We start from the raw sequence: 26,403 nt of genomic DNA, 5'->3' as shown, positions 1-26,403 counted from the left end.
TTTAAGCCTACAAAAAATATAAGTTTTCCAACAAGAGGGAGAGCACTTATTGTTCAAACGAAATAAGAAAAATGTAATGAAAACATTATGTATTATGTTACTACTAGCCTAGACCACAGACAATGAGAGAGAATGTCCTCGATCAGGAGATATGTGATCTCTGCCGGTGACGTCATTCACAGCTCTGTACGGAGGCGGCGAAGCGACTGGGAGTGGGCGGGCAGCGATGACGTCACGCATTCTTTGCCGTCTGATTGGTTCGCAGTTTGTCAGCAGCGGCCATGTTTGAAGTGTCAGTGCGAGGCTTGGAAGGTGCAGAGAGGGAGCGGCTGAGAAGTGATGTCCGGAGTTCACTAGTTGAGTGCTGTGTGCAGTGAGTGTGACCGCCGGCTCCAGGACACACACTGGCCGCACAGCTATGAGACAGCTCTGTACAGGTGAGATACCGCACCCCCCCGACTGCTGCTGCGTTCACACAGGCTGCGTCTAGAGCCCCGTCAGCAAGGGGTGTGTAGACTGCAGAGGCATCATCTGATGGGAGAGTCAGGCGGATATACACTGGAGAGGTGCTCTGCAACCTGTGGCCGAGCTGAAATCACCACAACTCCCAGCAAGAGGCAGGCGTGGGATACTGGGAGTAGTAGTGGAGGCTGCAGGAGAGCCACAGGTTGCAGAGCAGCATAGTGAGCCACACAGTCCAGTGACAGCTCAGGCCCTGGCCGCCCGCGTCCGCGGGGGCGCAGCCGTCATCTTATCGCACGTGCGTTATCGCTTTTGCATTGCTTCCGTTATTTCCTAAAATGGGTTTTCCAGTTTAATGCACTTAAAGTGTAATGAAAAGTTTTGCCACTTTGTAATAGATTTAGCGTTTTCATTCCTCGCCATTTTTAAAGATCTCTGTTTGCTGTCAGTGAAAAGCTGTCTGGTCGTAGTCAACTGACTGTTCATGGGCCCGTCAACACTGACTAGCTCAGAAGAAAGCTGGGGGGGAGGGGGTGGTCGGGTAATTGAAAGTAGGTCTTCGCCATTGAAACGGACTGGAAAGACGCGCTGCATTGTGTCATACTTTGTCTTTGGCTGTTGACAAGATCACTGCTTGCAGTTAGGGAATGGAAACCTTGAAGACACTGACCTTTTTGGTGTAATCTCTAGTGCAAGGAGCATGCTATGTGGTGTAAAACCGGTGTTATGACCTGACGGCGTACTGTAGGCATGTGTGACCCCGGCCTTAATGGGAACCTGTCATCAACTTTATGCTGACCGTACAGAGGGCAGCATAAAGTAGTGACAGAAATGCTGATCTCAGCGGTGTGTCACTCATCAGCTAATAGTCAGTGGTTGCCGAGAACCAGCATCATAATCATTGCAGCCCAGGCCTTGAGAAGAGTCAGATCTACCTGAGAAGAGTCCTGGTTATTCCTAATCTCCTGCAGTCGCCCATCTGCTGCTGATTGGCAGTTCTATCCTAGAGAGATGGGGAGAAAACTCGGTAGAAGACGGTCGGTCATCAGCAGGTGGGCAGGAGAGCAGGACTTCATGAATAGCCAGGACTCTTCTCAGATGGCCGTGACTCTTTTCCAGGCCCAGTCTGCAATGATTGTGATGTTGGTTTTCGGCAATTACTTACGTTTAACTCTTACATGACAGACCGCTGAAATCAACTCGCCTGTCTCTACTTTTATACTGCCGTTAGTAAGGGCAACATGAAGTTGATGACGGGTTCCCTTTTAAAGGGGTTGTATTATATGAGACATTAATGGCATGTCACTACGATATGTCTACAATGTCAGATAGGTGCAGGTCCCACCTATAGGACCCCCAAAGTGAGAGGAAAGCAGCCATGTACAGTTAGGTCCATATATATTTGGCCAGAGACAACATTTTTCTCATTTCTGTTCTGTACATTACCACAATGGATTTTGAACAAAACAATTCAGATGCAGTTGAAGTTTAGACTTTCAGCTTTAATTCAGTGGTTTGAACAAAATGCATAAAAAAGTGAGGAACTAAAGCATTTTTTAAACTCAACCCCTTCATTTCAGGGGCTCAAAAGGACAAATTAAATAATTGTAAATTAAAATGTTAATTTCTAATACTTGGTTGTAAACCCTTTGTTGGCAATGACTGCCTGAAGTCTTGACCTCATGGCCATCACCAGACGCTGCGTTTCCTCCTTTTTAATGCTCTGCCAGGCTTTTACTGGAGCGGTGGTTTTCAGTTGCTGTTTGTTTGGGCCTTTCTGTCTGAAGTTTAGTCTTTAACAAGTGAAAAGCTCTATTGGGTTCAGATCAGGTGACTGACTCGGCCATTCAGGAATATTCCACTTTTTTGCTTTAATAAATTCCTGGGTTGCTTTGGTTTTATGTTTTGGGTCATGTATGGACCTATACAGCGCTGTACAGCCTCAGTGCAGGGTTAATCGAGGTCTATGGAAGACCCAACAGCTCCTGCACTTTCCAGGCCTCGGCGGTCACATGACCACTGGGCCGGGACAGAAAGCGGCATAGCGTTTCCCGATCTCTGTATACACAGTGCTCGTTATACAGTGATCGAGAAGGCAGGGACACCCAGGAACGGTCCCTGCCTTCTCTCTGGGGTGCTCTGCTGTCACTGAGCAGTTAGCGTGCAGCTGCCATCTCTGATGGACGTTCCATTAAATCGACCGTCCAAGGACATTTAGGCCTCATGCACACGACCGTTTTTTGTTTTTTTTTAAGGTCCGCAGGTCCGTGATCCGTGACCGTTTTTTCGTCCGTGGGTCTTCCTTGTTTTTTGGAGGATCCACGGACATGAAAAATGAAAAAAAAATATCTAAGTCAAGTTTGCCATTGAAATGATAGGAAAAAACGGACACGGATCACGGACGCGGATGACAATCTTGTGTGCATCCGTGATTTTTCACGGACCCATTGACTTGAATGGGTCCGTGAACCGTTGGCCGTGAAAAAAATAGGACAGGTCTTATTTTTTTTCACGGCCAGGAAACACGGATCACGGATGCGGCTGCCAAACGGTGCATTTTCCTTTTTTTTTTTTTTTTTCACGGACCCATTGAAAGTCAATGGGTCCGCGAAAAAAAACTGAAAACGGCACAACGGCTACGGATGCACACAACGGTCGTGTGCATGAGGCCTTATAGTCAATGGGCGGTTGGGAAGTGGTTAAAAACAGTGTGCCATATGTAAAGGAGCTTAAACTCCTAAACCCAATTTTTATGTGGATACCCTCAAATGACTTCTAAAAGTCTGGACTTTATGTCCATGTAAATTATATAACTATAACTTGAACATGTTTTAGTAAACAGGTAAAAAAAACTACATTTGTGTCAGTGTCCAAATATATATGGACCTAACTGTATGTGTGGCCGCCACCCGTTCATTTACATGGGACTGCTGATTATAACTGCACATCGGCTCCCGTATAAGTGAATAGAGCGGTGGACGCGATTGCACAATGTGCTCTCCATTCATTTCTTTGGGACTCCCCACCACGCAACAAAAAACAACTTTTCGTCTGCTACTGGGCAAAAACCATTTGTCCTTTCCTAAACTGAGTGTGCGGATTACAAATCTGAAGTCAGAATTGTTGTAACACGTCACAAAATTTTGCTATGCATAAGTATGCCTAAATGAATTAAGCACTTGGAAAGCATTGAATAATTTTGAGCAGAACGTGTTTTACTCCAACAATTAGGGCTCTTTCACACTTGCGTTGTTCTTTTCCGGCATAGAGTTCCGTCGTCAGGGCTCTATGCCGGAAGAATCCTGATCAGGATTATCCTAATGCATTCTGAATGGAGAGAAATCTGTTCAGGATGCATCAGGACGTCTTCAGTTCAGGACCGGAACGTTTTTTGCCCGGAGAAAATACCGCAGCATGCTGCGCTTTTTGCTCCGGCCAAAAATCCTGAACACTTGCCGCAAGGCCGGATCCGGAATTAATGCCCATTGAAAGGCATTAATCCAGATCCGGCCTTAAGCTAAACGTCGTTTCGGCGCATTGCCAGATCCGACGTTTAGCTTTTTTGGAATGGTTACCATGGCTGCCGGGACGCAAAAGTCCTGGCAGCCATGGTAAAGTGTAGTGGGGAGCGGGGAAGCGGTATACTTACCGTCCGTGCAGCTCCCGGGGCGCTCCAGAGTGACGTCAGGGCGCCCCACGCGCATGGATGACGTGATCGCATGGCACGTCATCCATGCGCATGGGGCGCTCTGACGTCATTCTGGAGCGCCCCGGGAGCCGCACGGACTGTAAGTATACTGCTCCCCACTACTACTATGGCAACCCTGACTTTAATAGCGTCCTGGCTGCCATAGTAACACTGAACGCATTTTGAAGACGAATCCGCGTTTTTTTGCGTTTTGGTCATATTTTCCCGTTGCAAAAACCAGCAGTAGTCCCCCATCATGTTGGGATTCCAGCGGCCTTGATACCTGTTCTCCATTGTAGAAATATCTTTATGGAACCGCCCTCCATGTTCATCACTTGCGTGTCCCAAATTGGGTGGGAAAAAGTCAAGATGGAAATGTAAGAAATGCACTTTCAATGACGTTCGGCAGCCAAGTTCTTCATATGCTGTAAGCATGTTGTCTACTAATTCAGCATAGTTTGCAGCTCGTCTGTTCCCAAGGAAGTTCTGCACTACTAGCACAAATGCATCCCAAGCTGCAAGTTCCAGAGGGTTGAGTTTTGTTCTGAATGTGTCATCATGCATTAGTTTTGTTGATTTCGGGGCCAATAAAAATTGCAGCATTTATTTTAGCATCAGTTTGCTAAACTTCTCCTTCAAATACTGGAAACCATTTCCATCTTATCAAGTGCAATTACCACATTTTTGATTAAACCAAGTTTAATGTGAAGTGGTGGAAGATAACTTGAAGTGGATCGACCAGTGATCTGTGTTGTACATTGTACTGACCAACTGTGTGCTCGACTCTGAGAGGCCACTGTCTCATTTTGTAATGATTGTTGTCATCACGACTGTTCCATAGGATCAAGAAACACATATGCTTTGTGTACCCTAACTGTAGGCCAAGCAGCAGTGCTACCACTTTCAGGTCAGCACAAATTTTCAATTTACGTTCTGAGTATTTGATCATTTTCAAAATTAACTCCATAGAAGCATGGGTCTCCCATTCCAACCGCATGAGCCAATGGAACAGATGGTTTTTTGTTTACCATTGTGCTACAAGACAGCTTTCAAACTTGTTTTGCTAGAGTCTATGTTCATCGGGAACATGTGTACCATCTAACTCCATCATAAGACCATTTGCATGATTACAGAAACCGCTTTCCATTGCATGGTGTGTCGATGATGAAAGTGTGAAGTTGTGGCTCCTCATTGTAGCAAATTCCATTCCTAATGTCTAGAAGCTAGAAGTGCTGACTTTTCCTTAGACAATGACAGATCTCTTACCAGATCATCTAAATCTGACTGGCTCAGCAAGTGCGGCTGTCCCTCCAGTTGTCCTGGATCAGGAAATACATTGTGACAATTAACATCTTCTTCTTCATCAGGATTAGAACTGTCTGTTTCAATTGCCGTTCCTGCTGTAGGAAGGGCAGGCACTGGATTCTCTACATCGTGTGGTACTGGTGTAAAAGCAGACTCAGTCAGGATACACAATTTGTGACTTGTTTCTCTTTGCATATCCGGCAATTTTAGTCATGCAAAAGTAACAGTCTGGTGTTTTTTTGTTTGTTTTTTTTTGTTTTTTTTTCCTGCTCACTAGGGATCGACCGATTATCGGATTTACCGATATTATCGGCCGATATTCAGGATTTTGAACACTATCGGTATCGGCATCTATTTTGCCGATATTCCGATAGTGTATGGGGAACACAGATCGCGCTGCTGACAGCGCTCTCCGTGTTCCCCTTAGCAGCACAGGGGAGAAGGAGCAGTGTCTCCTCCCCCTGGGCTGCTGCTGCCGCTGCCGCCAATGTAAGGACAGGGGACAGGAGGAGGGGAGGAGCTATGGCCACTGCTCCACCAATGAAGCTTAATCTATCATTCATTCATATACAGGAGGCGGGAGCTGCAGAATCACATAGCCGGCTCCCGACCTCTATGAGCTGTAGCTGCGATCTGCGGTAGTTAACTCCTCAGGTGCCGCGGATCGCAGCTACAGCTCATAGAGGTCGGGAGCCAGCTATGTGATCCTGCAGCCAGCTCCCGCCTCCTGTATATGAATGAATTAGAGATTAAGCTTCATTGGTGGCGCAGTGCGCCCCCCCAAGCCCCCCAGTATTAGACATTGGTGGCGCAGTGCGCCCCCCCCCCCAACATTAAGCATTGGTGGCGCAGTGCGCCTCCCCCCCCAAGCCCCCCCAGTATTAAGCATTGGTGGCGCAGTGCGCCCCCCCTCCCCCCCAGTATTAGGCAGTGGTGGCGCATAGGGCCCCCCCCCCCCACCCCAGTCGCAGTGCGCCCCTCCACAGGATCCCCTCTCCCTTGCTCCTCCGATCGGAGCCCCAGCAGTGTAATGCTGGGGCTCCGATCGGTTACCATGGCAGCCAGGACGCTATTGAAGCCCTGGCTGCCATGATAAGCTCCATGCTGCTGTGTGCACACAGCAGCAGGGACAGTGTGAGCTCCTATTCACCCTGATAGATCTCTATCAGGGTGAATAGGACAAGGGTTCTAGTCCCTAAGGGGGCTAAAAGTTAGTTAAAAAAAAAAAATAAAACACCAAAATATTAAATATAAATGAAAAAGAAAGATTTACAAAAAAATAAAAATAGATACACATTAACAATAAACATTAATTTTCAGCAGATTTGTGGGAATTTTTATATTTTTTTCAAAAATGAAAATTCCCAGAATATCGGTATAAATTATCGGCTATCGGCCTGAAAGTTCACAAATTATCGGTATCGGTATCGGCCCTAAAAAATCAATATCGGTCGATCCCTACTGCTCACGCCAAACCATAGGCACTGCAAAAGCCATTCCTTTCCTTTTACCATTCAACCACTGCGTTAGACCAGAGTAACACACAGTGCAACAAACATGAGGGGCGCAGCTTTTATCTTGATCTCCAATTTTACAGTCAAAGCAAGACGCACTTGCTTTGTCAGATTCTTGCGCTGATCATAAGTTGTGTATTTGCCACTTATGTAGCAGAAATTGTCTGGATCGTTACCACATTTTGCGTTTATCCATCTTAAGTTTCAAAACCGATAGCACTATAACAGATCACTTCATCAAAATCTGTCCAGCTTGCCTTATATACTTACTGCTGACATCAGCCTGAGTGCGTCCGAACACAGGGCTACAGATGGCGACCAAAACGGTCGCCAATGCGATTTAGAATTTACAAATGGCGCCAAGACTTTTTAGTCTTGTCGCCATTTGCGACTACACCCGCTGCCGCAGCTCTGCAGTCGAGTACAGAAGTGGGGCACAGGAGCTGCTCCGCCGCCGATGTTCTTCTCAGCAGCGCAGTGGAGAAGCAGTCTCTCCCTCCCCCCTGTGCTTCTGCCGCCACCAATGAGAATAGAGATGGGAGGAGGAGGGGAGGGTCTGTGGCCACTGCGCCACCAATGAAGGTAACTGACTGTTAATACAAATACTGGAGGCGGGTGCCGGAATCAAATAGCCGGCACCCGACCTCTATGACAGGGAGCTGCGATCAGCGGCAGCTAACCCTTCAGGTGCGGTACCTGAGGGGTTAACTGCAACGGATCGCAGCTCCCTGTCATAAAGGTCGGGTGTCGGCTATTTGATTCCGGCACCCACCTCCTGTATTTGTATTAACAGTCAGTTACCTTCATTGGTGGCGCAGTGCGCCCCCAACACCCCGGTATAATAAACATATAAACATTGGTGGCGCAGTGCGCCCCCCCCCCCCCTTAACACCCCAGTATAATAAACATTGGTGGCGCAGTGCGTCCCCCCCCTACCCCAACACCCCAGTATAATAAACATTGGTGGCGCAGTGCCAATGAGGGTTAAAAAATTAATTAACTCACCTCCTCCAATTGATCGCGTAGCTGCCGGTCTCCTGTTCTTTCTTCAGGACCTGTCAAAGGGCCTGTGGTGACGTCACTGAGCTCCTCACATGGTCCATTACCATGGTGATGGATCATGTGATGAGCAGAGTGATGTCACCACAGGTCCTGAAGAAAGAACAGGAGACCGGCAGGTACGCGATCAATTGGAGGAGGTGAGTAAATTATTATTATTATTTTTTTTTTTTTTAACCCTCAATTGACCTTCTACTAAGCATTCTGTATTAAAGAATGTATTTTCCCTTATAACCATGTTATAAGGGAAAATAACACAGTGAATAGACTTTCATCCTAGCAACCATGCGTGAAAATTGCACCGCATCCGCATTTGCTTGCGATTTTTCAGGCAGCCCTATTAACTTCTATTGGGCCTGCGTTGCGTGAAAAACAGCGCTCATGTGCACAGCCCCATAGAAGTGAATGGGTCCGGATTCAGTGCGGGTGAAATGCGTTCACCTCACGCATTGCACCCACGCAGGAATCTCGCCCATGTGAAAGGGGTCTAAGGGTGAATAGGACAAGGGTTCCAGCCCCTAAGGGGGCTAATAGTAAGTAAAAAAATACAAACACTAAGGCTACTTTCACACTTGCGGCAGTGTGATCCGGCAAGCAGTTCCGTCGTCGGAACTGCCTGTCGGATCCGCCGATCTGGATGTGACTGAAAGCATTTGTGAGACGCATCCGGATGCGGATCCATCTCACAAATGCATTGCAAGAATAAGGCTACTTTCACACTTGCGGCAGTGTGATCCGGCGGGCAGTTCCGTCGTCGGAACTGGCCGCCGGATCCGCCGATCTGCTGCTGCCTGAAAGCATTTGTGAGACGGATCCGGATGCGGATCCGTCTCACAAATGCATTGCAAGGACGGATCCGTCTCTCCGCTTGTCATGCGGACCGACGGATCCGTCTTGTACATTTTTCGCATTTTTACCGATCTGCGCATGCGCATGCCGGAACGACGGATCCGGCATTCCGGTATTCTGAATGCCGGATCCGGCGCTAATACAGTCCTATGGGAAAAAATGCGATCGGTCAGCATGTCTTCAGTTTTTTTCGCCGGAGAAAAAACCGTAGCATGCTACGGTTTTCTCTTTTGCCTGATCAGTCAAAACGACTGAACTGAAGACATCCTGATGCAAACTGAACGGATTACTCTCCATTCAGAATGCATGGGGATATGCCTGATCAGTTCTTTTCCGGTATAGAGCCCCTGTGACGGAACTCTATGCCGGAAAAGAAAAACGCTAGTGTGAAAGTACCCTAAATCCCTCTCTCCGCTTGTCATGCGGACAGACAGATCCGTCTTGTATCTTTTTGCACATTTTTACCAGTCTGCGTATGCGCAGACCGGAAGGACGGATCTGGCACTAATACATTCCTATGGGGAAAAATGCCGGATCTGGCATTCAGGCAAGTCTTCAGTTTTTTTCGCCGGAGATAAAACCGTAGCATGCTGCAGTTTTCTCTTTTGCCTGATCAGTCAAAAACAGACTGAACTGAAGACATCCTGATGCAAACTGAACAGAATGCTCTCCATTCAGAATGCATGGGGATATGCCTGATCAGTTCTTTTCCCAGTATAGAGCCCCTGTGACGGAACTCTATGCCGGAAATAAAAAAAACGCTAGTGTGAAAGTACCCTAAAATATTAAAGGGGTTGTCCAGGTTCAGAGCTGAACCTGGACAGCCCTCCATTTTCACCCAGGCAGCCCCCCTGACATGAGCATCGGAGCAGTTCATGCTCCGATGCTCTCCTTTGCCCTGCGCTAAATCGCGCAGGGCAAAGGCATTTTTCTGAGTTCCGGTGACGTACCGGGGCTCTCTATGGGGCTGACAGGAACCCCGGTGACGTCACCGGCACTGATGGGCGGGATTTGGCTCTGCCCTAGCCAGTAAAACGGCTAGGGCAGAGCTAAAGCCCGCCCCTCAGAGCCGGTGACGTCACCGACCGAACACACTGCTGGGCGGAAGTTACCGCCCGGCAGTGTGTTATTGAAAACACAAGAGCCTGTGCCCTGCGCGATCTAGCGCAGGGCACTGGAGCGCATCGGAGCATGAGATGCTCCGATGCTAGGCTCAGGAGGGCTGCCTGGGTGAAAATAAGGGTATGTCCGGGTTCAGCTCTGAACCCGGACAACCCCTTTAAGTTTAAACCCCCCCCCCCTTTCCCAATTTTACATATAAAATATATAAACAATAAATAAACATATTACATAACGCTGCGTCCGAAAAGTCCAAACTATTTAATTATTAAAAAAACGGTGAGCGCCGTAACAGAAATAAATAAAAATAAAAAAACGTGATTAGCCATTTTTTTTGTCACCTTGTCACCCCAAAAAATAGGATAGGACTGTTCTATTATGGGCCGATTGTTTCATAAAATGCAAGCTGCTTTTTTTTTGGTGTTTTTATTTTATTTTATTTTTTTATTGCGTGTTATTGAGTATTGCAATACTTTTTATGGTGACAGAAGCAAAACAACCCTACGCCGATCTGATCAGTGTAGCGTTGTCACGATACCAAAATTTTGATTCTGTTTCGATTTGGCGACTAAAAATTTTAATTTGGCTCCTAAGTTTTTCAGTTCAGGAGCCAATGGCTGCTAGGTATTTTTTATTTTTTTTAGTCTGGAACAGGTCTGGACATGTCCATTGGAATATTTCCAATATCATGCATTCATATTGTAACTGAATAGGCTTTGCATGTATAAATTAAAATCTAGACGTGTCAGGCAAATCTGAGTTCATATTTGGAATCAGTGCGCTCATTTTAGCTTAAATCACATGGTTTTTCTCTCAGTAGCAAAATCATTGTTGCGTGGTGAAATAGCCAAGCACGCTTGCTTGGCTGTTTTTCCCTTTACCCATGACGGCACTGTAGAGAGATGGATCCGCCCCCAGAGCAAACGTCCTCCATCAGTTTGGTTTCCTATCCTCCGGACAGAGGAGCCTTGAGCATGAAGCCTCCAAGGCTGAAAAACAAGGAACGCCTTATGAACTTAGGTTATACAGCGAATATTTGTGTTGAGTGGTTGGTATGAATCTGTTTGGTGCCTTTAGGATGATTCATAGGTTTGAATATTTGTCGGGCGTCAGGGCCTGGTTGACTGCCTGCCTCATGGCGTCAGGGCCTGGTTGACTGCCTGCCTCATGGCGTCAGGGCCTGGTTGACTGCCTGCCTCATGGCGTCAGGGCCTGGTTGACTGCCTGCCTCATGGCGTCAGGGCCTGGTTGACTGCCTGCCTCATGGCGTCAGGGCCTGGTTGACTGCCTGCCTCATGGCGTCAGGGCCTGGTTGACTGCCTGCCTCATGGCGTCAGGGCCTGGTTGACTGCCTGCCTCATGGCGTCAGGGCCTGGTTGACTGCCTGCCTCATGGCGTCAGGGCCTGGTTGACTGCCTGCCTCATGGCGTCAGGCTAAATGCCTTTGCGTCTGCGCCTGGTCGGCTGGTTACCCCTTTAGGGTCCATGCCTAAAAAATGATGGCAGCCTGGGCCTTTCTGGTTCACTGCCTTGAGCCTGTGGTAATAAAAAAAAAAAAAAGTCTTTGTGGCAGGGTGACTATTTTCATGGCCTCATGTTCCTATGGAGGTGATTGCTTCTATGTTATGCTTGCCTGGGATGACTGCTCCAGCTTTGCATTTTAGCTGGCTGCTTCTGCTGCTGGGCTTATCTAGTGCAGCTGTGTTTGTTCAACTACTTACTTTGCATGGGCTCTGTCTGCATGGTTGGCGGCTTCTGCGGCTCTGTCTGCATGGTTGGCGGCTTTGCTCGCCAAGTCTGTGTGGCTGGCGGCTCGTGACGCCGTATCTTGATAACTATGGTTCTTACAACAGTATCTGGATGATGGTACCTGAGATGAAACCATGTCTCGGTGGCAGTCTACCTTGATGGCTATGCCTGATTTGACAGTTTGTAGTTTAATGATCTACAATAAGCATAGTATCCCAACAAAGCCCTATAATGTTCCTAGTGGAGAATGAGAAGATGGGCTGGACAAGGTGGTTTAGAGCCCTATAAGTCTCCTAATTAGGAGTGAAGATATGGGCTGGACCATGTTGTTTGGACGGCCTACAGGACATATGGTGTACCAACAAAGCCCTATATGGCTCCTGGTTGGGAGTAAGAAGATGGGCTGGTCCATTTAGTTGGATGGCCTACAGGAGGTATGGCTCACCAGCAAAACCCTATAAATACTTGCTGCCAATCTAGAACTTCCCAGGGAGTCCCTGGGAGTTTCGGCGGTTGTCTGCTGGGGTCCTTTGTGCGGTAGTTTCTGGCGGTGGGGACCCTAGGAGGTCTGAAGGGGTCCAGGGGGCTCTTTTTGGACCTCTTTTTAGCCGATCCATGAACTCCTCCAGATAAGGGATTGATGCCACGGTAGGGTTCCATCATGGATGCCAGATTGCGAGAAAATTTGAAGATTTTGGCATCTGAAGTTTTTCTGGTCCTCCAGTGGATCTTGGCTCACTGGGTGGGGAGAATGTCGTGTGAGTTCCCCGCTACGCACTCCCTGAAGATTCAACAGTGCAGGTGGCGTGCATTGGAAGGGCCTCTCCTGGGGAACTTTTGGTGAGGCATATAATCTGCACCAAAGGAATCTGTGTTCAGCAATCATCTTCAGTTTGATCATTCTGCATCAAGATAAGTACTTCTCTAAGATGTTTTGTTAAGGGTCCATTCACACATCCATGTGTTTGTGGTTTTTTTTTTTGGTTTTTTTTTGTTTTGTTTTTTGCGGATCCACGGCCCGAAAGTTCGGGGCCGAAGACCAGAAGTTCGGGGCCGCCCTCTGGAAATGCGGATGCGGAGAGCACATAGTGTGCTTTCCGCAGCCTGTTCTGCCCTATTGAGAATAAATGGGTTCACACCCATTCCTGATATTGCGGAACGGATGCGGACCCATTTGCAGACGTGTGAATGGACCCTAAATCTGTTAAGATTTATGTTAACACTTGATGAGAAACCCATATAAGATTTATTTTATAAGATATCCTGGGTCTAAGGTGTAATGTGGAAATTCCTAGGTTAGGATGTATATTGTTCACACATTTTTAGTTTGGACCTCTTGTTAGCTTTTGGGGTCTTCATAGCTTAAGATTACTTTTAAAGCACGTCCCTCCCGAGGGGATAAAAAAATCTCTGGTATTCGATCTCTTTATGGTGCTGTCATGAATGAAGGGAAAAGTGTTAATTACACTTACTGGTAATATGATTTTCCAGAACCCATGACAACACCCCTCTAATTCCCTCCCTGGTGATTATGGTTGATGAGAATTGTTTCTGTCTTTCAAGTAAAAAGAAAAAGGAAGAATGAGGTTATAGGAATTCTATTTATACGGTTCCTACTTATCTACTCTGAAATCAACACTGAGGGATGAAGTGGGTGTTCTCATTTTGATTGCTCTGGGGCTTCCTGTCCAGTTTCTCTATGGTGCTGTCATGGGTTCTGGAAAATCCAATTACCGGAAAGTGTAATTGTCATTTTTGGAACTTCAATAGAAATTAATGGAGAGCACCCAAATGTATGTGGTGTGCTATCATTCACTTTCGGGGGCTCGTTTTAGAGATAGTTGCGGATCCCAGAGGGTGAGACCCACGCCTATCTGACTTTGATGGCATACCCTAGCAATATACCACCAGTCTCTCAGATGAGACAACCCCTTTAGGGTATGTTTACATGGCGACACTGGTTGCATGACTTGTGTCACAACCAGCAGAGCAGCAGTGATCCCATAGAAATGAATGGGATCGCTGCGCAATTCTCACAAAAGCCACGTCGTACGACCAGTTTCTCTGTGTAGCTGTATCCTTAAAGGGGTTATCCCACTTTGCGTTTTTATACTTGCCTGCTGCCACCGCGCGTTCACTTCCTGGATTCTGGCTGGGGACGGACTTCATCTTGATTGAAGTCTTCTCCCGGCCGCCCCGCGCACTGGACTAAACGTGCACGCCGCCGCGCATGCGCCATGGTGACTTATTTCTGGCCAGTATAGTACAGAGCCGGCGTGCGCGTTCCCAGCTCTGTACTATTCTGGCCGGGAAGAACTCTCCGTCGCGCATGCGTGGCAGCGTGCGCATTCAGGACAGCGAGCGGCCCGGCCGGGAGAAAAGGAGTCTTCTGGGCAAGAGCGACCATCGGGATTTTGGAGAAGAGCGGTGGTCGTAACCAGGGGAGACCGAGTCACAACAATAAGTGGGGATGAATTTTATCCTAATCGGTGGGAATTTGTTAATAAAGTATATTTACAAAAATGATCACTGTCAAATCATTAACAGATTTAACAGTGATCATTATGATGGAATAACCCCTTTAAGGGATTGTCTCATCTTGGACATTGAGAGCATATCCTAGCAATATGTCCCCCAATGTCTGATATCTTTAAAACGGACCCCGCAAAGTAACTGAGGACGCACTGTGCAAGCGCGGCCATCCTCCATTCATTTTTATGGGAGTGCTGAAAATAGCCGAGCGCTGGCTCAGATATTTCAATAAGCCTCACAGAAATGAATGGAATGGTGGCCGCGCTTGCGCAGTGCACTTCCCATTCATTTCAGTGGGACTTCTGAAAATAGCCGAGCGCACTGCTCTGCTATTTTTGACACTCCCATAGAAATTAATGGATAGCTCAGTTCTAAAGATAGAGGTGGGACCTGCACCTGTCAGACATTCGGGGCATATTCTAGCAATATGCCCCAATGTCCAAGATGACACAACCCCTTTAAGCCGCTTCTATGCTGTCAGTATTTGGTCAGTGTTTTTCATCAGTATTTGTACGCTCAGACGAGTTGAGGAACCAGAAGAGAAGTGGAATGGGAATATTCACGTTGCACTTTTTGGTCATCAACCCAACAGTCCCACATTACAGTCTGTGGGGAGCCGTTGGTGTCTGTCATGTGACTGATCCGGGACTTCCGTTGTTCTGCGTGTGAACCCAGCTTATCTGCATAATCCAGAAAATCTTAGAATAACATCTGGACTCTATTTTGGAGATGATCGGATGTGGAATTGTTTTTCATGGGAAAGTCGTTCTTGGTGTGGTCTAGACTGATGTGCGCCCTCTTTCGTTGCGCTGTCTTTTTGAATGCAGAACTCGTGATTGCTTTGATTTGGACTGACTACAGATTCGTGCAGGGTCAGCTGAGTTGCAGCTCTGTGGTTTGGGGTCCCATTCCCCTTGAATTCAATGGAGAAAACTGTAAAAAAAAAATAAAATCATATGTGAAAAATGCAAAAAATATAAATAGTCCCACCTGAATAACTTATAACTGATCCACAGGATCGGTGATGGGTCTGATGCATGGGGTCTGTCCGCTGAGACTCCCGCGATCTCAAGTCCCTCGAGGGAACGGAGCGACAGTGACTTCGAAGATTGCCAAGCGCTGTACTTGGCAGTCCCATAGAGCTGTATGTATGACTGCCGCTCCGTTCAGTCAGGGATCTTGTTCTTGTAATCGGTAGGGTCTTGGACCCCCACAGTTCAGATACTTATAACTGAGCCTAGGGATAGGTGATAAGTTGCTAAAGTGGGACAACCCCTTTAAAGTGGTTCTCCCACAAATAAAGCGGTTATCTGGGAATTAACATTAAGTTATCCTCAGGATTGGTGAGTTCTGCCACCCGGGACCATCAGCTGTTAGATAAGGCCGACCCTCTCTTAGCACTGCAGCCTTTTCCTAGGCATGTGACGTCTGCGTACATTGCTCACATGGTTTAGTTGCAGCTCGGCCCTATTCAAGTCAATGGAACTGCAGGAAAATCTGCTTCAAAAACTGTTTGAACATGACCTTAAAGTCTCATCCACTTTTCTAGTCCTGTACGATACTGTTTGGCCCCAGAAATGCTGACAGATCCGCAGTTTATCCACCATGTATGGATATTCCCTTAGCTTTTTTCGGTCTCCAGCAGGACCTAGAGGTATTTCATAGACTACATTTCTACCTCAAGAGTAATATATTTTGCCTTGCTGGGTGACAACTGGTTCCTCCTAGACCCTCCTCAACTACATTATAAAAATCATACCCACATAGAGAGCCCTAATAACCCATCCTGCCCCACTGACAACAGCAGAGCGCCCCATGAGTAGTCACCCATTGGTGATGGGCTCTGCAGCCGGCACAGTATCTGCTAACCTGCTTTACCAAGGTTGCACTGTGAGGAAAAAAATGTCCTGTATGTGCAACAGTACAAAGGAGGGGTCTAGACGGTTAGATCTGCAGGCAGATAACCACGAAGGATGGGACCCATAGGTTCATAGGCAGAAAGATTGTGACGCTTGTGAGCACACATCTGACAAAGTTCTACTACACAGATCTGAGCCCACAGGCTGTCAGAAATGTTGTTTTCTGTTCAGTCCTTGTTAACGGAGGCAGGAAAATCATGAATGGGCATGCAGTAAGATATGTGAAAACCGCGGTGAGCTGGGGAGCTCGCGTATAGACTGCTTCTATGTAGTAGAACTGGTTTACACCTACTTATTAGCCAAACTTGCACGTTGAGTGATACAGTCATCTGGGTACTTACTCTTCCGGCTGGCCGGAGCTGTACAAATGTGCCTAGAGGTATCCTTGGGGGGGAGGGGGGGGGGGGGTCTTCTGCTGAACGGAACATTTACATGGATGTGGATGCTCAGGTGTTTGCACATTTCCATTTTGTGGACTTGCTCAGTCCTTTTAGTATATCTGTAGATTTCAATGCCACATAGAGGACTTATTGCACGGGGACTGTAACACACACACACACACACACACACACACACACACACACACACACACACACACACACACACACACACACACACACACACACACACACACACACACACACACACACACACACACACACACACACACACACCATCAGATGATAGTGAGTTTGGTCTAGGAATTGTGGACATCACAAGGAGTGTGTTTCCCAGCCCAACACGCTTGTCTGAAGCCAGGGATGCTCAACCTGCGGCCCTCCAGCTGTTATAAAACTACAACTCCCACCATGCCCTTCTGTAGGCTGTCGGGGAATGATGGGAGTTGTAGTTTTGCAACAGCTGGAGGGACGCGGGTTGAGCATGCCTGGTCTAAGCAGTCGTAACTGTCTTTAGGCTACCTGCACACGCGCCGTGTGGTTTCTCATGCGGCAAAACCGCAACGTAATACAGTGCCAGCAATGGGATGTATTTTTTTTTCTTTCTTTCGTCAGTTGTTTGTATGATCTCCACCCTAAGTGTTACTAACTCCTGACTTTTGAGATTTGGGTTCATATACAATAATTTCCACACGGAGTTAGTGTAAAAAAAAAAAAAAGACCGCGTTGAGCCCTGTTCCCATCTCCATTACTCAGAATTTTCAGGAGTAAGTTATAGGCCATGATCTCCACGTCATGTCCCCCCCCCCCCCCCCCCCCATTCTGTTTAGTAATACACTTTATATAAGTCATTGTACGGGAATTGTTCTGGAACGTGTGATGGCAGATCTACCAGATTAGCTAAGACGCCTCATAAAATGAGAAGAGCTTTTTATTCCTGGAAATCTACTTGGAAGCTGTCCTGTATCGGGCCATGATAAATATCCAAAGTTCAGTCCATCGTGTCAGGTTTGGGCAGGAACGTACATGTGTGAGGAGACAGGTGTCATTTCTCTGTAAAGGTTCAGCTCGCGTTTGATCCTGATCATAAAATCTCTTATGTCAAGGAAAGGTTCCTGTTTGCTCATGGTTCTGCAGCTTGGATTTGGTGCCTTTTCTTCCTTTTACATTTCGGTGAGTTATTGAGCCTACGTGACTTAGTACGGTATGACCTGTTTCCCATTTTTCTAAATGTTTATCCGATGTTTAGTGCCCTGTATAACAATCTGAGGCAGTGCGGCACTAGACCCGGGCTCTGCGCACCATGTCCCCAACTCTTTCATTGACATTTGCATTGTCCGGATGCTTCTTATCTTGGCACCATTGCATTGCTTGCAAGCTCCAGCTCCTCTTACTGACTTCAGTAGTCTACTACACAATCCAGCGCATGTGCAGTAGACTGTTGGAGGGCAGTAAGGGGGAGCATTCTGCGCCAGAACCTGCAGTTGCAGGATTTCCTGTGTAACGGAGGTGTGGTGAGCGGTCAATCAGGAGACTGGAGGACTGGGCATGAATACGTCGGACTCTTCTCAGCTAACTTTTCTCTCTAAGGCTGGGTTCAGACCTGAGCGTTTTGCAGCGCGTTCTCACGCGCTGTAAAACAGCTCAACAAGGAGAAAACAATGCTTCCCTATCGGCATGGTTCTCACCTGGGTGTTTTACAGCGTGTACGATCGCGCTGTAAAGCGCCCGACGCCCCAAGAAGTTCAGGAGCTTCTTTGGGGCGTTTTGTCGCGCGTTCCCGTACATAGACTTCCGGGAACGCGTGACAATGGGCGTTCGCATACTACCGGAGCCGCGTATGTGAGACACCGGAGAATCGCGCATACACAGCGCTCAGGTCTGACCCCAGCCAAAGACCGGCTTTGGAGATTGTGTAGGAACATGCGCTGCTTTTGAAAAGAATGGGAAGTACTTTTCATACACTGCTAGCCAGTATAGGATCGACCATCAGTGTATGATCAGTGAGGGTCCTACCTCCAACCAGTCAGCAAAAGAAGGGACCTCATCAGTCACCAAGGCCTCTTCATTGTGTACCCAGCGAGGACCAATGTCCCTTCATTCTTGTTAGGCCTCACGCACACAACGGTAGCCTTTTTGCGGGCTGCAGATCAGGAATCCGCTAAACGCCGATACCGGCCTCATGCATCCCGGATTTCTCCTTTTTGCAGGTCTCGCGGTATGTAACAATTGCCTGTTCTTGTCTTCAAAACGGACACATGCGGATCCGATGTGGACCGAAAATATGGTCGTGTGCATGAGGCCTTATTAGCATGGATCTGGGGGTTGTTTCCCCAACTGATCAAACCTTGATGGCCTCTCCTGACTGGCTAAGCTCACTTATCCAAATGTTTATGCTTAGGAGTAGCTCAGGCAAGGGTGATTTGCTACAAGTCTGCAGTGTAGATTCTGCACCCAAATCTGTGACGTTTTACAGTACTGTTAACGTGGACGGGATTTTGAAACCCCATCGATACATAGTGGACAGCCTCTAAATCCACAGTGTGCTCATTCTTTGGCGGAAATGCTGCAAAAACTCCCCCTGCGGACTTCAGTATATGGACTCACCGCTTATTCGTTGCAGATCTGACATGTAATGTGAACAGCCTAACCTATACGCCAATCTTGCACTTCTTTTGTTGCCTGTTTTTTTTTTTTAGGACACAGCAGTGGAGATGTAGCAAATCTTCTCTAAGGCTTGCTGTCCCTTAGGGTCCAGTCAGGCGACTGTATTTCTGGGTCCGCATCCATTCCAATGGGTGCAAACCCATTAATTTCAACGGGGCCACAAAAGATGCGGACATCACACCATGTGCTGTCCACATCCGTTCCGCGGCCACGCAAAATAACAAGAATAGACATTTCTATATAGGGCTGGCTGTGTGTGTTAAGCAAAATGCACACGAACGGCATCTGTTTTGCTGATCCACAATTTGCTGACTTCAAAACACTAACGGTCGTCTGAATGGACCCTTATGCAGAATCGCCATTACTACAGGACACTTTCACTGGTATAGCCAGAAATGTAGTCAATTTGGTCCTCGTAGGAGGAAGAGTCAGGAGAATTGTCCACGAGAGGCACCCTGTCTCAGTTGCTCCCTATAGGGTAGCGTTGTGGGACAGTACAGAGCCCTTTTAATGTCTTATACCGGAACGTTTGGGATTGAATGAGGCTGAATGTTGGCATAAAATGGAAAGTATCGATGGACCAGTGCTGATTGTAATGAATGAACTATTGTCTCCCATTCTCCAGTACTGTACTCGAGATCAAGCTTTGCGCTTTGCAGTCTCTTTCAGCTGAGATTTTAAATGGGATGAATATTCATAGGACCTTTCAAGAGCCACTTTGTTCCCAGTGGACCCTCCGCAGAATGAAGGGAAGTGACTATGTGCCTGTTTTCCATAAAGCCATCCAGTTGTTAGCTGCGCCCACAGTTTCTCCAGCGCGGACTGCCGGTCCTGAGCCCTGGTCTCCAAGGGGTAATTAAATGTAACCGTGCTAGAGGAAAGACTGAGAATAAGGGGGGAACTTGTGTGTCCTGCCATTGTTTCCTGGAGTCCTAACAATGACCCTAATGTTTGCTGCACGCTCAGCTGCAGAGAAAAAGTAATTGATCATCGGTCCCTATACTGTACACAGACTAAGGGCCCCATGCACACAAACGTATGCCTTCCGAGAGATGCGGTCTGTGAGCGGGCCATATGTCCTGGGGCAGCATCGATTGTGTGCACCGGAGCGTGCAGCTTCAAACTTTAGGGCTCATGCACATGACCGTGTGTAGTTTTGCGGTCCGCAGAACACGGATCCGCAAAAAATATGAATGATGTCCGTGTGCACGCCGCCTTTTGCGGAACGGAAGGGCCGGCCCCAAATAGAACAGTCCTATCCTTGTCCATAATGCAGACAATAATGAGGACATGTTCTACTACTTTGTGGAATGGACATACGGAAACTGAATGGACAGAGTAACATCCCTTTTTTTATTTTTTTACGGACTTATTTAAATGAATGGTTCGGCTTACGGTCCACAAAAAAAACGTAACTGACACTGACAGAAAATACGTCCATGTGCATGAGCCCTTACTATGAGGCTGTGCGTGTCGGGCCACCCGCGGGACTTCTCTCATTCATATGATCATATGAGTTCCCCAGGGCGGCCTGACGAACCACATCATAGTAGCCTATGATGCTGTACGCTAATGTGCACACAATCGTTGCTGCTCCGGGACATATGGTTCGTGTGCATGGGCCCTAATGGTGGAGCTGCACCGCGCATGCATGACTGCCACTTCAGGGGCCCCAACACTTAATTCTTCTAATTGGTTAAGCAGTCTGACCTCCACCGATCAGGTACTTATCCCCTATGCTTCATGTAAGGATAAGTTTTAGTAAATTCTTGTATTTGCCATAAATGATCAATTCTGGAGCATTTTTTTTCTTACAACATTAGGTTGTGCAGTTCCTCCTAGAAATGTATAAATACATTTTTGGGTGTAAACTATCCCTTTGTCAAAGAGGTATGTCCTGCACCGATTGGCTAGTGTCAGATTGTAGGGACACACCACTTAGGGTACTTTCACAATTGCGTTGTCTGATTCCGGCAGACAGTTCCGTTGCCTGAACTGCCTGCCTGATCAGGCAAACTGTATGCAAACGCATGTCATTATTTCTGACTGATCAGGCATTTTTCAGACTGATCAGTCTGAAAAATGCATTGCAATACCGGATCCGTTTTTCTGGTGACATCAGGCAAAACGGATCCGGTATTTATTTTTTTCTCATTTTTAAAGGTCTGCGCATTTCGGATCCGGCATTCCGGTATTTTGAATGCCGGATCCGGCACTAATACATTCCTATGGAAAAAAAATGCCGGCATTCAGGCAAGTCTTCATTTTTTTTTTTCGCCGGAGATAAAACCGTAGCATGCTTTTCTCTCTTGCCTGATCAGTCAAAATGACTGAACTGAAGACATCCTGAACGGATTACTCTCCATTCAGAATGCATGGGGATATACCTGATCAGTTATTTTCCGGTACAGAGCCCCTGTGACGGAACTCTATGCCGTCACAGGCGTTTTTCTTTTCCGGCACTGAGTTCCGTCCTAGGGGCGCTATACCGGAAAAGAACTGATCAGGCATATCCCAATGCATTCTGAACTGAGAGTAATCCGTTCAGGATGTCTTCAGTTCAGTCCTTTTGACTGATCAGGCAAAAGATGAAAACCATAGCATGCTACGGTTTTATCTTCAGCGAAAAAAAAACGAAGACTTGCCTGAATGCCGGATCCGGCATTTTTTCCCTATAGGAATGTATTAGTGCCGGATCCGGCATTCAAAATAATGGAATGCCGGATCCGTTAAAAATTTGAAAAAAGATACAAGACTGATCCGTCTGTCCTCATGCCAAGCGGAGAGACGGATCCGTTCTTGCAATGCATTTGCAACGGAATTGCCCGCCGGATCACACTGCCGCAAGTGTGAAAGTAGCCTTACTGGTAACACGCAATTTTCAATGTATTCATACATTTATAGTAGGAGTAACAGGGAAATTACACAATGCAAAGTTTAAACATGATTGAGCATTATTAGGATAATATATCAGGAGAGTCGGCAGATCCCGTTAATAGAGGTGGTCCTGTCTGTATGGCATATTGACAAGCCTAATAGGTGCAGATCAGGCTCTGCGACCTGCTGCGATCTTAAGGACAGGGCTCTGTTGCGAGCAGCTGGAAATGGAGTGAAGACGCGCTCTGCTGTTTTCAGATTTCCCCCAGCAGTAACTGGGGAGAGCCACACAGCCTTCTCTTCCTTCCCAGTGGCAAGTGATGGGGCCCCGTTCTTGAGATAGGAGTGGGTTCCAGAGCTGAAAACCGTACCTGTTGGACAATTAGCCTTTCGGAACTTGTCTATTCAGTGAAAAATAGAGGATGTTGTATGAAAATTGAATGCGATTTTGTTCAGTGTTTGTTTTTCTGTTCTGTGTTTCATCCATTTGTCCCTGAAGAATAACACAAGAGTAAGGCTACATGCACACGACCGTATTTTGTTTCAGTGTCCGATCCGTTTTTTCAATGGGTCCGCAAAAAACAAGGACAGCACACAGTGTGCTGTCCGCATCAGTATGTCCGTTCCGTTGCTCCGCTAAAAAAATAGTGCATGTCCTATTTTTTTCTAGTTTGCGGACAAGGATAGGCATTATTACAATGGATCCGCAAAAAAAAACAGATCCGCAAAAAAAAACGGATGCCATACGGAATGTCATCCGTTTTTTTTGCGGAACCGCAATTTGCGGACCGCAAAACACACACGGTCGTGTGCATGTAGCCTAACGCACAGCATCTCCATGAAACCATCCATGAAAAACAGACTGCACACAGATGCTGTCCATGTGCTCATATTTTATTTTTTATTTTATTTTTTTCACTGACCCATTGAGTTGAATGGTCCCATCCTGTCTGGAAGATGGGGCATGCTACGATTTTTTTCGCACATGCAATGTCTAGATGCAGTCCATTTTGACAACTCACGGCATCCGAACTGAACGCTGTCCCATTAATTTTTGCAGGTATGTGCTCATAAGCATCCTGACCATCAGTGCGTTCAGCGTGCTCTATCTTCACCCATTTATCAGGCAGGACTGTTACATTTAATGTCAATGGGTCAGTGAAAGAAGCACATGGATGGCATCTGTGTGCAGTCCATTTTTCACTGAGGCAGTCCATATTTACATGCACGCGAAAGTGTGCCACCCATGCCGTCCTCAATACAGGACCTATTGTAGTCCTCAATGCACGGGCACCATCTGTGTAGCCTGCGCTGATGGACGCAGACCCATTCAACTTGGGTCCGCAATCTGTCTGACCCCGACACGTTCAGTATTGCTCGACTAGAAGAGGCTGTGGATATGCCATAAATGTCCAGATGGGACAGTTCCTTTAAGGAGGTGCTTGTTACTGTTTATATGTAGTGGCCTATCCTTAGGATAGATAATCAATTTCTTATTGGTGAATCCCCCCCCTCCCCCCCCCCCCCCCAACAATCAGCTGTTTGAATAGATCACTGCGCACAGCTTATCAAGCACAGCACCATACATGGTATAGTGGCGGTGCTTGGTATTGCAGCTCAAGCCTGTTCACTTGTATGGGAGTTAGCTTGGTCTAGGCCATGTGGTGTAAAGTGATGTAAAAAAAAATCCTGGAAACCCTCTTTAATAAATTCTGAACCAGGCCTTTCAAACTGGGCAGTAAGGCCACGTTCACACAGGGTGGACGTGCAGTGCGTATTCCTGACAGAATGTCCTCAGCAGTGTACAGTACAATAGATGTGGATGGGTATATATAAGCTCCAGTAATTGTGCCGCCAAGTACAGACTCTGTCCTGCTGTCTTCCCATACATCATAACCACCATTTTAATCCTAAACTGTTCTTCCTTTCTCCCTTCGGAGGGGCTGATGACCATCTTCCCATGCCATGCAGGCTGTGGGTCTCTGGGACTTGGCTGGCTGCACTGGTCTCCGTAATGTGTGATCGGGCAGCACGTTGGTGCATCAAAAAACAATTACATTTGGACACTTTTAAAATTCCCCTTTAAGCTTTCTGCCATGTTGGCCATGTAGGTGTATAATCGGCTTTCTACTTATCTTGATCTTACATGATTGGTATTTCTGCAGAATTCATGGCATTGCGTAATTCCTTTTATACACAGGACGGGAGGCATGCCTATAAAGGGTTAATTCGGGGGGTTGCCTAGCATATCTAAGGTTGTATACTTAGGAGCAGGTTACTGGTTTCTTGTTGTACTGTGCACGAATTGTGCTGCTGTGAAGTGTGTAATGTGATACATACCGCTATATGGTTTTCTGTGCAATTGCTTCAGACGGATGCTGGGGTGTGTATTGTAATCATGCAGAGGGGATGACGGGGTTTGCTTCCTGCTTGTGCCAGATCAAAGCCTTGCCCGCAGGAGAGAGGCTGAGGTGAGGCCCTTTCTTGTTCAGGTTAGGAGTCTTACATGGCAGCTCCCACTCCCTGTAAACCCTTAGGCTGAGTTCACACGGGCGAGATTTCCGCGCGGGTGCAATGCAGTAGGTGAACGCATTGCACCTGCACTGAATCCTGACCCATTCATTTCAATGGGGCTGTGTACATGAGCGTTTTTTTTCATGCATCAGTTCTGCAATGCTTTAAAATCGCAGCATGCTCTATATTCTGCGTTTTTCACGCAGCCCTGGCTCCATAGAAGTCAATGGGGCTGCGTTAATAACGCATTGCATCTGCAAGCAAGTGCGGGTGCGATGCGTTTTTCACTGATGGTTGCTAGGAGATGTTGTTTGTAAACCTTCAGTTTTTTATCACGCGCGTGAAAAACGCATCAAAACGCATTGCACCCGCGCGGAAAAAACTGAACAACTAAACGCAATTGCAGCCAAAACTGACTGAACTTGCATGCAAAATGGTGCGAGTTTAACTGAACGCACCCTGAACGCATCCGGACCAAATCTGTCACGCTCGTGTGAACTCAGCCTTAGGGTCCATCCACACATTCAGGTTTTCTGATGCAGAATAAAAATAAAAAAAAGACATCTTATAATGTCGTTTTTTTTTTTTTTTTTTTTTTTTTTTTATATTTTCTATATCATCATCATCATCCACTCCTGATTTTGGCTTCCAAAACTGCACCAGGAAACCTGACCAGGACCTGTATCTACTGAATTCTACTGACATAACGCGGTCAGTATAGGGTCCATTCACACGTCCACAGTTCTGTTCCTCATTTTGCGGAACCATTCATTTCTATGGGGCCGCACGATGTGCTGCCCGGATCCACGGGAAATGTGGATCCGCACTTCCAGGTCCGCATTTCCGTTCCCGAAAAAAATAGAACATGTCCTATTCTTGTCCACAATTGCGGGCAAGATTAGGCATATTCTATTATAGTGCGGTCCGCAAAATGCGGAACCCACATTGCCGGTGTCCGTGTTTTGTGGATCCGCAAAACACATACGGATGTGTGAATGGACCCTAATTCTGTAGCAGTAAGGTCGGGCAGGGACACGCAGCATTATATAAATCATTACAATGCCGTGCGATCCTGCGAAACGAGCAGTGTCCATAACAGGAAATCGCTCCCACGCAGTGTGTGATTTCTGCACAGGACACGCTCGTCTGACAGGTCTGAGGCTACCTGCACACTGGTGCGGGTAAACATGCAGAAGATTGCCACGATTTTCTGTGCGGTTCCACACCAAATTCACATCAAAAGCTGCACGTGCATTGAATGCATCTGGCGCATGCGCAGGTACAGGGGATCCTGCTGCCTTCTCCCGGTATGTCCACTTGCGGTTCCAGTAGTTCTGTTAACCAAGAAAGTAATCGTGCTATTGCTGCCATTTTGTAGCCAATGAACGCAGAAGATGCCGGGAACCTTCAGAGCTGAGGGACAGCACAGAGTTGTGTATGGGGCATACATGACTGTATATGGCACTTTGAGAAATGCCATTGTAAATTGGCCAACCCCTTTAAAAATTAAAAATAAAAAAATGTTGTGGCTAGTGATTGGGGTTAGTTAGGCTACTTTCACACTGGCGTTTCTGGGTCCGCTTGTGAGATCTGTTTCAGGGCTCTCATAAGCGGCCCAAAACAGATCATTTTATTCCCAATTCATTCTGAATGGATAAGGATCCGCTGAGAATGCATGAGTTTGCCTCCGTTCAGCCTCCATTCCGCTCTGAAGGTGGACACCAAAACGCTGTGTGTCTGCCTGACGATGC

At 47.0% G+C, this 26,403-nt stretch overlaps 1 protein-coding gene across 3 annotated transcripts in view; it reads left to right on the top strand.

Moving 5' to 3' along the window:
- The first annotated feature begins 285 nt into the window (after positions 1-285).
- PLEKHA1 (pleckstrin homology domain containing A1) overlaps positions 286-26,403 on the top strand; it is a 63,495-nt gene continuing 37,377 nt past the window's right edge. For all 3 annotated transcript variants that reach the window (XM_044296500.1, XM_044296501.1, XM_044296499.1), the window contains exon 1: positions 286-437. The gene's annotated coding sequence lies outside the window, so the exon portion shown is untranslated. The remainder of the gene's footprint in view (positions 438-26,403) is intronic.

Source organism: Bufo gargarizans, chromosome 6, assembly GCF_014858855.1.
Source record: "Bufo gargarizans isolate SCDJY-AF-19 chromosome 6, ASM1485885v1, whole genome shotgun sequence".
Taxonomy (NCBI): Eukaryota; Metazoa; Chordata; class Amphibia; order Anura; family Bufonidae; genus Bufo; species Bufo gargarizans.
This window is presented reverse-complemented; position numbering and strand designations above follow the sequence as displayed.